Here is a 13,686-nt window from a genome sequence, read left to right on the forward strand (position 1 = left end):
CCTTATGGCATAATGCTCTTCTGTTTGTTATCAGTTGGAATGTATTTGTACAGAAGTCCACCAACACTTTTCAGGGCTATTAAGATCACTTAAATTTAAATAATTTAAAGTAAGCTCGTTTCTCAGTCCAAGGGAAAATATGCAGGAGTTCCAAAAGAATACTAATAGCAAGAACTTAGGTTAGCATTTCAAATTGCCTACTGGAATGTTCTCTATTAATCATCTGGTAAAGCGAGGGAAGCTATTCTTTTAATTTAGGCATTTGAGTTAATTGCCAAACGGGAAGAATTATAAACATGCCCATTTTCCTTCTCTTTGAATACTTCCCTCAGGATCTCATTTGATCTTGTGGGTAATGTACCATTTTAAAAGTAGCAGGATTAAGCCTTTAGGAAAAAAAAGCAAGATTACATAGAAAAAGAATAAGAAAAATAATTTTAAGATGGATCTGGAAAATAATTTAGCCATTATTTTATGTCTGCATTTTAAATGCTTTGTTATATCTACGTAATCAGAATATTTGTTGCATTTTCTATAAAGGCACTGATTTATTTTTTCACCTACCCTCTCTGAAATGATTACTTTGGACTGCTTTTCAGAATATAACAAAAAATATTTTTCCTTCTCAAATAATCATCTAATTAGAAGTCAGTTAGCGTAGCTGCTCTATAAAACATTCCACGTTAAAGATACCAGTTTATATCTTTTTAATTCAAGTGACCAAAAAAAATTAGAAGTGCTTACTTGGTTCATGATTCAAAAGAAAAGTTCTTGTTTAGTTCTTGGCACTTCCAAGATTCAGAAATAACTAAGACTTTCCTCAAATTTCTTCCAGTCCATTGCTTCAGTATTTCTTGTAGGTATTCGAGTTTCTAATTTTCTTCATAAAACTGTATTTTCAGTGATATGACAGAAAAGGAAGGTTTAAAGTAACCATAGATTGCAAGCACAGATTTTTAACAAAGCCATCAAAACAAGCTCCAATAAACTGTGGAGTATTCAACTCTTTATCTTCTGACTGTTCCTGGATGATGTGCCTTATGAGAATAAAAGCTATTAAAAAAAATCATCAATTAGGCTTTCCAGAGCCTCAGTTAGGGTTTTTGATTCTTCAAACCCAGGAATCAAGGGTAAACACAGAAGCAGATGCTTTACTAAAAAACAGCCCAAATAATCTGTAGGGCTACTCTGTCTCTACAGATCTTTATGTATTCTAAAGTCACCAAAGCATATGATGAGAGCAGTCATAATGGGATGCTGAAAACTACAGTTTGTAATAAGTGGTCTGGTATTGTCTTTTAAATTGGCAAAGTACAGACATAATTGAACTGCATGTATGTTTGCACTTAAGTCTTACCCACATTACCATTCCACTGGTTTCACTTCATGTTTGCAAATCATATGACTGGTGGAATTCATAATCCCTACGTCACCAAAAACCAAGACGACTTTGTCTAGACTAATAGAGCAAGACTCTGGGATAGGAAATACTACACTCTTTTTCCAAAAATTAACCATGAAAAACCATACAAAACAACTTAGGTAAAAAGTAAACCAGCTGAGAAGAATCTTAGCTGGCATAATTCCAGGTGGTGCTCCAAATTCCTTCACAAGAGATCAATGTCTGATGTGCTGTATCTTCATAAGAGTAAAAAGAGGAGCAGTTTTAAAATTTTCCCTTTAAGAATAACCTTTACGGACCGTAAAACTGATGAATAGTTGATGAAACAGCACACGGTGTTCCTTCCACATGCTAATTTGCATCATAAACTCATACTCATTGCCTTCCTTCCTAACCAGAACTAGTACTTTTGGTGACTAAAGAGAGTGATGAAAGCAGAAAAATAGGAATAGTTCTGGAAACAGCTATTTAAAACTTGCTGACTTAACAAACATTAAGGTATGTTTTACCTTAGAAATTCCCCCTTACTTCGAGTGCTTCACATGCATTTTTACAGAGAAGGGGATATTTAAGTTGGTCTAAAGGGTGATGAGATCCCTTTCATAGGAGATATTTTTATTGTTATTTCTGTATACCACATTCATATCTTTAAATGTCAACCAGTTCCATTAACTAAACTTTTTGAAGGTCTTATTGCATTAGTGTTTATGACAGAGGTGAGCAGAATGTAGGAAGTAGGAAGAAGTCAATGCAAAGCAGGAAGACTGAAGTCACTCTGACACAAGTTAATGTAAGAATAAAGATATCTGAGAGCTGGCCCACAAGTATGCAAAATGAGGTGAACAAAACTCCTTTTAGAAAGGCATACTTATGTATAAGACATGAACAGCTCTGTATGCAGAACAGTGGTTAACGGGGCATATAATTTTAAAACCCAGCTTCCACAACAGATGGCTTTATTTACCACATTTAGGAACTTTGCATGGGGGAATCGACCACTGGAAGCAAAGTTGCATGTACTGCAAAATGATCAGATATGGGTCAAAAAACAGACTGCCCTAATGCTTTGTGCCAGTGCTTATGTAAGATTGCTACAATCTGTCCAAAGCAGAAAATGATCCAAATAATTAGATGTGTGTGATGTTTTCTCTCCTGAAATAATTGTAACCATGTTGGGAATTAGAACAGGTCAACTGGAACATGCATAAGGTAACAGGTTTCCAGTGCAGCTTTTTCAGTTGTGATATTTATAATACCTTTCCTTACCATAAAAACACACAACCATTCAATCTGTCGAATTTCTGGTAAACTCTGGGAAATACGATGCCATGTAATGGTCACAGTGTGCTGAAGAGCAGCTCAGGGAGACAAGAATATGGAAGGGAAATGTTCTGCCACTGAATACATCATTCCTAATGAATGTCTGGAATCCATAAAGTACGTAATAATTTTCTTTCCCTTTTTTTTACAGCTAAAAATGCTGATGACCAGAGGAAAGTGACAGATGCTTTAGCAGAAAGGCATTCAAACACAAGGCATCAAAATGAGAAAATGGAACACAGAGGGCAGACTTGAGCTAGTTTCTATTACATGGTGGGGAGCAGTGTTTTATTTCAGTTTGGACAAGAAAATCAGCATAACTAAAACAGAGGTGTCTCTTGAGTTCTTGAGTTCATGGGCATCTATGGCAAAGTTTCTAGGAGCTGATGTTTCTTCATATAATCTAAACCTAAAAAGAAACCTAAGTCTGGTTTCTTTCCATCCTTTTCATATGGTAAATAATAATAATGATTAGATGCAGACCCAGAGTGTGGGGGAGGTGGATTTATGCATCCTCAGTTGTTAGGATTTTGTTCTTTCAAATTTGCATAAGAACAGAAGTCACTGTTAATGCAGTTAAGGTCATTGAACAGTTCTAGAGTGTGATTTGGTATTAATAGGAGTAGGAACAAATTTTTGTAGCAGTTCAATCACAAATCTTTCCTAAAATGTATTTTCCTGATGTTAGTCCCTCAGATAAGAGCCCTGGTCTTGCTACACTTTTCAGACAGATCTGTGGATCCAGCTGAATACCTAAAACAACAACAAAAAAAAGCACCAATAGTACAGCTGGTACATAGAAGGAGAGACTGTTGCATTCTTCTTCCCCATTACCAATGTCTAAACAATCAGTGACCTAAAACTAGCACTACTTTTCAGTAGAAATGAACCAAACAAGAGTTTCATCAGTTCACTAACAAGAAATTTTTAAAGGAACACAAAATGAGTTTTAACCACATGCTTACCTGAAGATTAACTGGGAAAAGAAAAAGGCTTTTCAATGCTGCTGTCTTGGGCTAGAAATGTTGTTTATTTTATATAGGTACTTACTGAACAGCATATTCAGGATTTTGGAGGCCTTCAGAAAAAGAAATGAGAACAATTTTAAATGCAGCAATAAATGTACGTTGTTGCAAAGGCTGGTGAGGTGATTAATATTACTTCAGATTTGGGAGCTTCCTTATATGTATATTTTATGTTGCTGTTCAATAGTGAGGGACAATTCTCATGCATTTTAAAAATAGGGGCATTAATTTCTGTATCTAATTCTCTTTCGTAAACACACCCCACATTTGTTGACTCACTAATTTTTACACCATTGGTTATTTAAGCCGTATCTACCTCTGAATAAATCTAACGTCTTGGCTCCATTAAATCCTGTGGCAAGCTGACTTTTCAGAGGAAGAAGGATTTCATATGTTCACAGCAGTGCTGTAAGTTGCCTCGAGGCAGTCTCACTAGGAAAACACAAGAATATGACAAAGTTTACTGTTTCTAGCTGATGCATATCAATACGTTGGAAGGTTACGCAGAGCTTGAATATGCTGTGGAGGCGTTTTGCAACATATCAGTGTCAGAAGTTGCCAGTTCAACACTTTCCATAATGATTTTCAAAGAAAGAGATCTGGAAGCCAAGAAAATACACGGGGAAAGAGTTGTGCAAATCCTATCTTTTTGGGATAACAATGTATACCATGAAATTTTATTTTATTTTATTTTTAATCTGGGAAGTACCATTAAAATTAACTTTCTCAAAAAAGAAAAGAATCTGACAACCAGATTAATTGATATTATGACCATAATCCTTTGGAATTTTTTTCCATCAAAATAGTGGATGAAATTGGAGGGGAAAAAAAGGAAGGGAAAAGAAGAGAGAAGGGACACTATTTTTTTCATGTTTCTACCACCTCCATTATTGTGTTTTTGAAATTTTCATGAGAACAGTATTGTCTCTTCAAGAAATGTACTTACATTCTTTCTGTATGTGATTGGCCTGTTAATTACACTGCAAACAGATTTATTCTGCAGTTTGATGCTGTGTCTGTCCCAGGCCACATCAGCTGGTTATGCTGCAGCATGAACAGAGACTATCTGAACATTGTCATACTGATGGTCTTTACAGGGAAAAGAACATTTCTGACCCTTGTGAAGCAGACCTGGTTTTGTTCAGAGCATTAACCAGCGTTAGGCACCAGAAAGTTTCTAGATTTTGATTCTCACTTCCAAGAAAAGCAAGAGAATGAGATTTTATTTTCACGAGTTCTGTATCAAAAGCAAAAGGCAGCTCTTGATTTCCTGGATCTTTTTTAGGTATGGATTAAGGGACAGAAGGTTCAGTATTAGCTGAATAGTAGTAGTAGCTCATTGCTACTTTTTCCAAAAGTCCATAATTTTGCTTAATGTTGGAATTGTGTCAATGGACATAAAAATTCAGAAGAAACTTCAGTTGTGTAAAATCATTGCGCTAACAACTTTTCACTCAGAGTGGTGACACACTGGAACAGGTTGCCCAAGGAGGTTGTGGATGCCCCATCCCTGGAGGTATTGAAGGCCAGGCTGGATGTGGCTCTGGGCAGCCTGGTCTGGTGGTTGGCAACCCTGCACATAGCAGGGGCTTGAAACTAGATGAGCATTGTGGTCCTTTTCAACCGGGGCCATTCTATGACTCTATGATTTTGTGATTCTATGATTCTAACTAACAGAGTCCCATGGAAAGCATGCCTGACAGTCCAAGATATGCTGGCCATGATGGACAGCCATGTCACATCCTGGGCCTTCTGAAGTGAATTATAGCACTTCCAGAGAACTTACAGGTAGCAGAAGGTGAAGATGGAAGGTCAAGTCCCTGCAGAAGAGTGGATCCCCACTTTTGCTGGTAGTGCAGCCTCCTAAAGGGGCGTGGGTAGTTCTTCTACACCTGCATGGAAATACACTTTAAAAAATCTTATTTTGCCTTTCTGTGAACTGGCACTGTTCTGTAACTTAAGCACCAGAAAGGGCAGGTATTTTTAGGCAGATACAGTAAACTCTAGCAGTGCCATGTGCCTACATAGACTGTATATCACATGGATACGATGCTGTACGTATCTGCCTGTCACTAGTAAAGTATATACACTGACAGTTGTTTTTTAGTTTAACACATCATTAACAAGAAGCAAGCTTTTATTTGAAAGGAAAAGACTAATTTAAACATTAGAATTGTTTTCAATCATTTAAGTTACATAGTTCTCACTCCAGAAACTTTGATCATGTATAAGCCCGCTGAAAGGCTGAAATGTAATCAGCCTCACATACATTATGTTGCAATGTTGTGGCACTAGTGCATGACAGAATTTTATTTTCCATTAGTTCATTCTTTGCTGGAAATATAAACACTCTATATGCTTAATAGTCCAAAAAATGAATGTTATTGCTTTTTAAAATTGCCTGTTAATGAGAATTTTGTTTGCTATTAAAAAATCGGGTGCCTTAGGACCATCTTTCAAATGCTGACATACCTATTTGCAACATCAACAGCGTTAAACAATCAAAACAAAATCATCCCTGCTTGTGCTTTTACTAAAAGCAACCAGGTTTTTTAACTGATCAAAATGAATGTTTATAGCATCTGGGGAGCCAGGGCTGACTTTTAAATGGCTTCTCACTGAACTATGAACAATTTTCTATCAGGTCTGGTGCAGCAGTGTTGGCTGTGGAAACATGTGCGGAACAAAGATAGTTACTTTTTCAGAAAAAAAAAAAAAGCCTGCTGTTCTAAAGGGCTTCTTTCAAGTAGGAAAGATGTAGGAGAGGTTGCACTGACCTGAATCATCAAATGTACACCAATGCTTGAGAAAAAGCAAGTTCCTCAATGTAGGAAAAGACTGTATTTTACTTCTAAGCACATACAGGGTCTGCTTTTCCATAGCAGCCATGAGCTCAGTTGGAATTAAGGGTTCCTATCATTTCTAAAGATCAGTATCGCTCACTGTGACTCATCATGTAGCAGCTGAAACAACATAGTTTTCATTGCCTAACAAGCCAGATCTTTTAGGACGGTGAACTTGAGTGGAAGCAAGAGAAAGTGATGGATGATTGGAAAGCTCCTGTAAATTGCATCTACAGTTAATTCAAAAATAGAATCTGGAGATGAAGATTCTTTTTTTATATGGTTTCTATCCTAATAGTTACAGATACAAGTATTGTACTCGTACATACTCTATTTTTTCTCTTACCTGTGAGATGTAATCCTGACTCTTTCTCATGCCTTCTTTTCATAATTCATGCTGCTGACTTGGATAATGAAAAGGGTTAATTGACAGATCTGTTAATGAGGAACTGGCCTTAATTTGAGCAAGCTTTTGTGCAATTTTGTTCTGGCAAGAATCATAGTGAATTATTTTCACCTCTTTCGGGAGTGAATGGCACATAAAAGATGTCAAGGAACATGAAGCCTTTGGAAAGCTCAGTGATCGCAGTGGTATCAGAGTCAGAAGGCTTGGGAGGCTTGGGCCTCTTCTGTGTTTGTATCTGAAGGTGCTCTTTCTTTGGGTCACTGCTCTTTTCTGTACAGATGTAAGGGGTGATGTGATGCTCTTCATCATTTGGCATCCGCCAGCTGTTCCTGGCTGTGCAGAGAGAACTTTTGTTGCAAGAAATCCGGGATTGTTTTCTTTAAATTTGCTGTGAGAAGTGAAATCGTTGGGAAAGAGCAAGAAGAAAGGCTTTAGGAGCTGTGTGTGAAAATTTTTGGTGCACCCCACACTGCTGTCATGCAGACGAGTTCTGGAGCCAGTGTAGCAGTGCTGAGCACAGACCTGCCAGCACCACCTGTCCCAGGGCAGACAGGGCTGGTGGCTGCAGGCGGCAGCAGCGGCGCAGGCCTGGGCTGGGCCTCAGCCCGTGGGGCAAAGCCGTTCCCACTGGGGAGAGCAGTCCCAGGGCAGACCCTGAAGTACCAAAGATAGAGAGGCACTTACTGGCTTTATTTGTTTATTGTTATCATTATGGGCTCTTTGAACTGTGTTGTCCTTTTCAACTGTTTATTGCCCTGACTTGAAAAAGAGTCCCAATGGAGCAACTGGAATGGACCTTCATGCTGAACTTCAGCCCTTCTTCCCATCCAAAGCCAAGTCTTCTGCTTCTCCAATGGCACAGCTTGCCTCTGTAGCTTTTCTTGACACTGCTGAGGCCTCAGGGAGCTCAGGGCTGTCCACGCAGCAGTTCACTGGACACCAGTCCAAGTCCTTCCCTCTTCCTCAGGGCTCACCTGGAGGAGGCAAGGAGATTGGGGCTGTCTGCTGGATACCTCCTGTTGTCCCAGCACAGCTCAGTGGACATCATTTTCAGTCCTGCCCTCTTCCTTAAGACTCACCTGGAGGTGGCGGGGAGCTCAGGGCCATCTGCTGGACTCCTCCTGTTGTCCTAGCACAGCTGTTCAGTGGACACCAGTCTCAGTCCCGTCTTCCTCTGGGCTTTTCTAGAGGCTGCAAGGAGCTCAGGGCCATCTGCTGGACTGCTCCTGTTGTCCCAGCCTCAGCAGCTCGGTGGACACCAGTCCCTGTCCCGCCCTCTTCCTCAGGGCTCACCTGGAGATGGCACAGAGCTCAGGGTTATCCACTGGACTCCTGTTGTCCCAGCACAGCTGCCTAATGGACACCAGTCCCAGTCCCGCCCTCTTAGGGCTTACCTGGAGGCTGCAGGGATCTTTACGCTTTCTGCTGGACTCCCCCTGCTGTCCCAGCACAGCTCAGTGGACACCAGTCTGAGTCCTTCCTTTTCCTCAGAGCTTGGGAAGGAAGAGGGGAGAGGTCTTGGGGAAAGATGGGGAATGGAGAAGGAAGGGGGTGGGGAGCAGCAGCCGTCGCAGGGGCTCTCTGGCGGATGGTGACATTTCAACGCCGAGATGGAAATCGAGAGCCCCTGGTGCGCCAACGGATGTGACGACGTCTCCGGGCAAGCGTGGTGTTACAGCATTTGCCCGGGCCTGGTGGAGATGGATCCACCTCCATTGGCTCTTCCTCCAGAGGTAGATCCACCTCCATGGGCTCGACGTTGTCTTTAGGTGGATCGATTTCCATTTCTTCAGGCTCGCTGCTGCTCCCCTGAAGCCTAAGCTTCTTTGGTGGAGGAGGATCCATCCTCCTCCAGAAAGGTGGGACGGAGGGAGATAAGGAGAGCTCTTGATAAATCGCTTCTTGGGTCAGCAGCCACAAGACGCAAGTCGGTTAAGGACTGAGGGTCTGTTGCCAGGGACCCCGTACACACAGCGGTCGTCAGGGAGATGCCTGGTGACGTCATCACGGCATGGCACTGCAACCCCAGGAGTGTGCCACCATGACCAAACCAGGGCTGTGCTGGGCAAGGGGAGGCTGTGGTCTGGGAGTTGCCCTAGTTGCCACTCAGTGGGATTTTGCAGGGCTCTGTTTTCAAACCAGGTCTCTTTAATGCTTTCATCGATGACTCCAATAAAGATCTGGAAGTTACGTTAAGTAAATTTGTGGATGGCGCTGAACTGGGAGTAGTGTTGGCTCCCTGAGGGTAGAGAGGCCTTGTGTCTGGATCTTGACAAACTCGAAGGTGGTCTCCACGTGCATGAAGAAAAGCAAGTGCTGGTTCTGCACCTGGGATGGGGCAGCCCTGGCTCTGTGTACAGACTGGGGGACGAGAGGCCGGAGCACAGCCCCAGGAAAGGGATCTGGGGTTTCTGGCTGCCTGCCAGTTGAATCCGAGGCAGCACTGTGCCCTGGAGCCCAAAGGGCCAACCGTACCCTGGGGTGCACCAGGCCCAGCGCTGCCGGCTGAGGGAGGGTTGTCCCACTGCTCTGCCTGCTGCAGCCCCACCTCCAGCACCGGGTGCCGGTTGGGTGCCACAGTGTAGGACATAAAACTGTCAGAGAGCATCCAGTGGAGCCTTTGAAGATTGGGGAGGGTCTGGAGGGCAAGGGGTGTGGGGAGCAGCTGAGGTCCCTTGCTTTGTTCAGCCAAAGAACTCTCTCACAGTGTCCCATAGCTCCTCACAGGGAGTGATCTCTGCTCTCTGGTAGCAGTGACAGGTCCTGAGGGAATGGCATGGAGCTGCATCAGGAGAGCATGTCAGGTTGGTTTGGGGTAAAGGCTCTGCACCAAAGGGCAGTGGGCATGGCTTTGAGCTGCTGGAGCTCAGAGAGCATTTGGATACTGCTCTGAGACATAGGTTTTGGGTGGTCCTGTGCAGATCCAGAATTGGACTCGGTGATTCTTGTGTGTCCCTTCCAGCTTGGGATATTCTATAATTCTGTGATTTTGTGTGAGAGAAGGCAGTAGTCAGTAAAAAAGGAGAAGCATAAATTATTTTACAAGCATAGTTATGTGTTCCCACTATATCATTTTGCTTAGTATTTTTAACCGGCTTAAAGTATATTGGCCATGAATGGTAACTACAGCATAACCTTCTTCACTGCACTGCTCAATATTTTATCCTCAATACCATGATGTTAGATCAAAACCTGAACCAAAATCTAAATCAGTTCAGTCTGAAACAAATATATTTCTTCCATTTTCCTTACTTAAACAAAAAGGTCATTCCTACACAAAATATTTTATATGATCTGGAAAAAAAAAAGATTTGTTCTCCAAGTCTAAAATGCAAGATTAGATTTCCCCAAATAGCTGGAGGAGGAATCACTTCCCCCTCGTTCATCATTTGGTAGCTCATACTATAAATCTTCATTCTCTTCTGCATGAAAAGATGTGAAACTGCTTGTCTGAGTTCCAGTCATTGTAGCTAAAAGCCATTCTGGGACAAGGAGGATGAAAGAATGAGGAGGAAGAAGAGCTCATGTGCTCATCTGTAGTAATTGAAAAACTAATGAATAGCTAAATGCATTCAGCAGCATAAATGGAGCTGGTGCTTCATGGGCTTCATTGCCAGGTGAGATAACTGGTTGCTATGCTTGCTGATCAGTCCTTTGCCCCAAGTGGCCCAATGTCACCAAAGGTGGTAGAGGCACAGTCCCTCATTCCATACACTTTCCTGCCCGTAACACCTCTCTGGACATGTGGAGAAGGCAAAGCAAAGCCCTGTCAGAGACAGAAGGCCTGTAGCCTACATCCAAGGAGCTATCCTGGAGCCTTGCTCTGAACCAAGCCAAGAATTTTATTTTCTTTCAAGTAGAAAACTGTTATTTTGTACCTTATGACCACAAATTGATGTACAATAGACTGCAAAAGTGAAGGAGGGAAGATAATTCCTGTATGAAGAGACTTTACAATAATTTTGCTCATCTGCTTTACTGGTGTCTGGAATAAAGATTAAGTGCCAAGTATTAAAGTATTAGGGGAGTACATCTGCAGCCCTTTTACTAAGGGTAGGGAAATTGAAACCTGCGTGCTGAATTCTGATCTCCTAGCCTGGTTGCCTAATAGCATCCTGTAACACTGTAAAGCGATGCAGCTGTTAATAAACCTGAATCTCATATTAAAAACATGTAAAAATGAGGAGAAACTACACAGGTTGAAACTGTATCATCTTAAAATTAAATGAGGAGAAAGATCATGATATAATCGAAGTCTTAACATTTTTTAAGACAGTAAATGATGTTAACTCAAGTTGCCATATTCACCACAACCAGAAAAGCATTTACTCGTTAATTAATTAAAAAACAAATTCAGAGCAGATGTTTTAAAGTGCTTTTTCATATAGTGGGTTACTCTGAAAAAGTAGCCTTACCAAAGAGAAAAAAAGATTACTGGCACACTCAAGAAGGAACTGAAAAGAAGTTACGCAGCAATAGGCTATAGAAAGAATCTGGACGTTTCAGTTTTAAACGTCTGACTTACACACATTTTAAAATGGTTTTCTGGATTCCTTACTTACCTTTGGATTACATAAATTAATGATACAAATTCTGCCAGCAAAACTGCACGTATATTGCAGCCTTGCCTAAGAAAACATACAATACAAATCCAGTCTCTCAGTACACCATTTCTAATAAAACTGTAAAAGTAGATGGGTTTTTTTTTCAAGCATTACTGACCAAAATAGCTAATAGTCTTCTATGAGTGCTATATTTCTTTCAAATACAGTAACAATAACAAAGAGAAATTCCATGATAAAACTTTTGGGAACTGAGTCATTTTAAAATTCAGTTCATTCCCAGTGTCAAACTGGGTCAATTTTGCTGCTTATCTTCCATTAAAGTTGTGTAAAGTCATTAATGTTCACCCTGTCAAAAACTTAAATCAGAAGCTTGATTTAGTGCTGAACTGCTAGTAATCCCAGGTACAAGAGAAGGTTCCTGTACACAACCTGAAAAACCAAGCCTGCTACCTGCAGGTATTTCATTTTCAGGTTTTCATGAAGAGGTAATGTTTGAAAATCTAAATAGTTGGAGAGCCCAGCAGCTCTGGCTGTCTTACAGGGGGAAGACAGATTGAGACACTAGAGCTGAGGTTTAGGAAAACTGGGGCTGCAGTCACTCCTAATAATAATTTGCATCTATTCTGTGTACCTTGAGGCCTTGTTTTTGAACATCATCCAGCATCACCCTCCTGTAGCTGTCCTTCGGTGTATTTAACAGGTAGCTTTTGTTTCAGCTGCCGCTCTGCTAATCTCACACTCCTATGAAATGGCTTTTGACGAGGTGAGACCCTTTGTGGAGCTGCCTGCTGCAGAGGACCTTTAGTTTAAATGAAAATGACAGCATTTCAGCAAGTGCAATTGTAAGCTCTATGACAGAATATAGATTCACAAGGAGAAGTAATTCTTGCTACTGTCATAAAACATTGCTTTTTTTCAGATGTCAGCGCCATTTGGTGCCACTGTGATTGGAGAAATGCCTAACACCATCTACTGGCAAATGCTCTGAACTGAAAAAAAAAAAAGAGCATTCATTTCTTTAGAGTAGATCCCAAAAGAAAGTGGTACATGATCACCTTCCAGATGCAAGCTACTCATTGGTACCCTAATGACATCTCTCCGCTGCATTTGTATGGAAGGAGCCTAAAGAATGAACTGCAAGGTTGAGCTTCTCTCAAGCCCATGGATGACATTACTTTTCAATTTTGACTTGATGTAGGAGTAACCATGGTTATTCTGCTCTCTGCAGCTCTCTTCCCCTAACTGCGAAGACTGTGTGAGGATGTGGGCCAATGGGAAGGTTGCAGGAGTCTGAATGCTGCAGATGTAGAGTGGTGACAGAGGATGCGCATATCTGAAAGGAATTCAGGAGAGGTACAGCTGTGATAACCTTACAAAGGAACAAGGAACTGCGAAAGAATTTTTTTTTTAAAGACTGCTTCAGCACTATGGTTCACTGTAAGTCTCACCCAACCATTATCATATAAGAACATTTTATTTTACACTGCTGAGAATTAAAGCAAGCACTAGACAAAATATATTGGCAGGGAAGTTTGATTCTTCATAAAAACTTCTGTGGTATAACTGTCAAACGGTCTTTCCTCACAGTGATGGCACTGTGGTTGACTAGGAGTTGATAAATACTAAGCACGGTCTCCTGCCTTTTGAGCTTGAACACTGTGTGAGTCAAAAGTAACGTGCAGATACATAGCCCCTTAGTTGGACTAGGAGATCTCCAGGGGTCCCTTCCAACCCCCTACTCTGTAATTCTGCAACCAATGGATTCCCCAGTTTTCCAGTGTGGGACTCAGATTAGGTTCTAATAAAGATATTAACAATGTCATATTCAATCCATTTTGGTTGTATTCTCTATGTAAATTGTCCTAAAGATGTCTAAATCTTTTCACCTTACAATTAAAACATAGCTAGATAGAGTGATGTTATGCTCACTTATAAATTATTTAGCCAAAATCCACATCAGAGCCAGGACCAAATATTCACAGACAAAACAGAAACTGCAGGGGTCCAAAAGCTCTTGTCTCACATTTCTTCCTTATCAATGAATAGGTTATATCCACTCAGAACAAATGAGAGCCTGAGCCCAGTCCTCTGCCTAAATTGAGAGGTATCTATCAACCAGTCACTC

General features: G+C 41.1%; 1 long non-coding RNA gene across 2 annotated transcripts in view; it reads right to left on the reverse strand.

Moving 5' to 3' along the window:
• Positions 1-571: 571 nt before the first annotated feature.
• Positions 572-13,686, reverse strand: part of LOC149917304 (uncharacterized) — a 67,901-nt gene continuing 54,786 nt past the window's right edge. For both annotated transcript variants that reach the window (XR_016468429.1, XR_016468430.1), the window contains 3 exons: positions 12,193-12,360; positions 5,534-5,639; positions 572-4,179 (listed from right to left, as the gene is read on the reverse strand). This is a non-coding gene — a long non-coding RNA (uncharacterized LOC149917304). The remainder of the gene's footprint in view (positions 4,180-5,533; positions 5,640-12,192; positions 12,361-13,686) is intronic.

The sequence above is a fragment of the Phasianus colchicus genome, chromosome 7 (genome assembly GCF_987193195.1).
Source record: "Phasianus colchicus chromosome 7, bPhaCol1.hap1.1, whole genome shotgun sequence".
Classification (NCBI taxonomy): Eukaryota; Metazoa; Chordata; class Aves; order Galliformes; family Phasianidae; genus Phasianus; species Phasianus colchicus.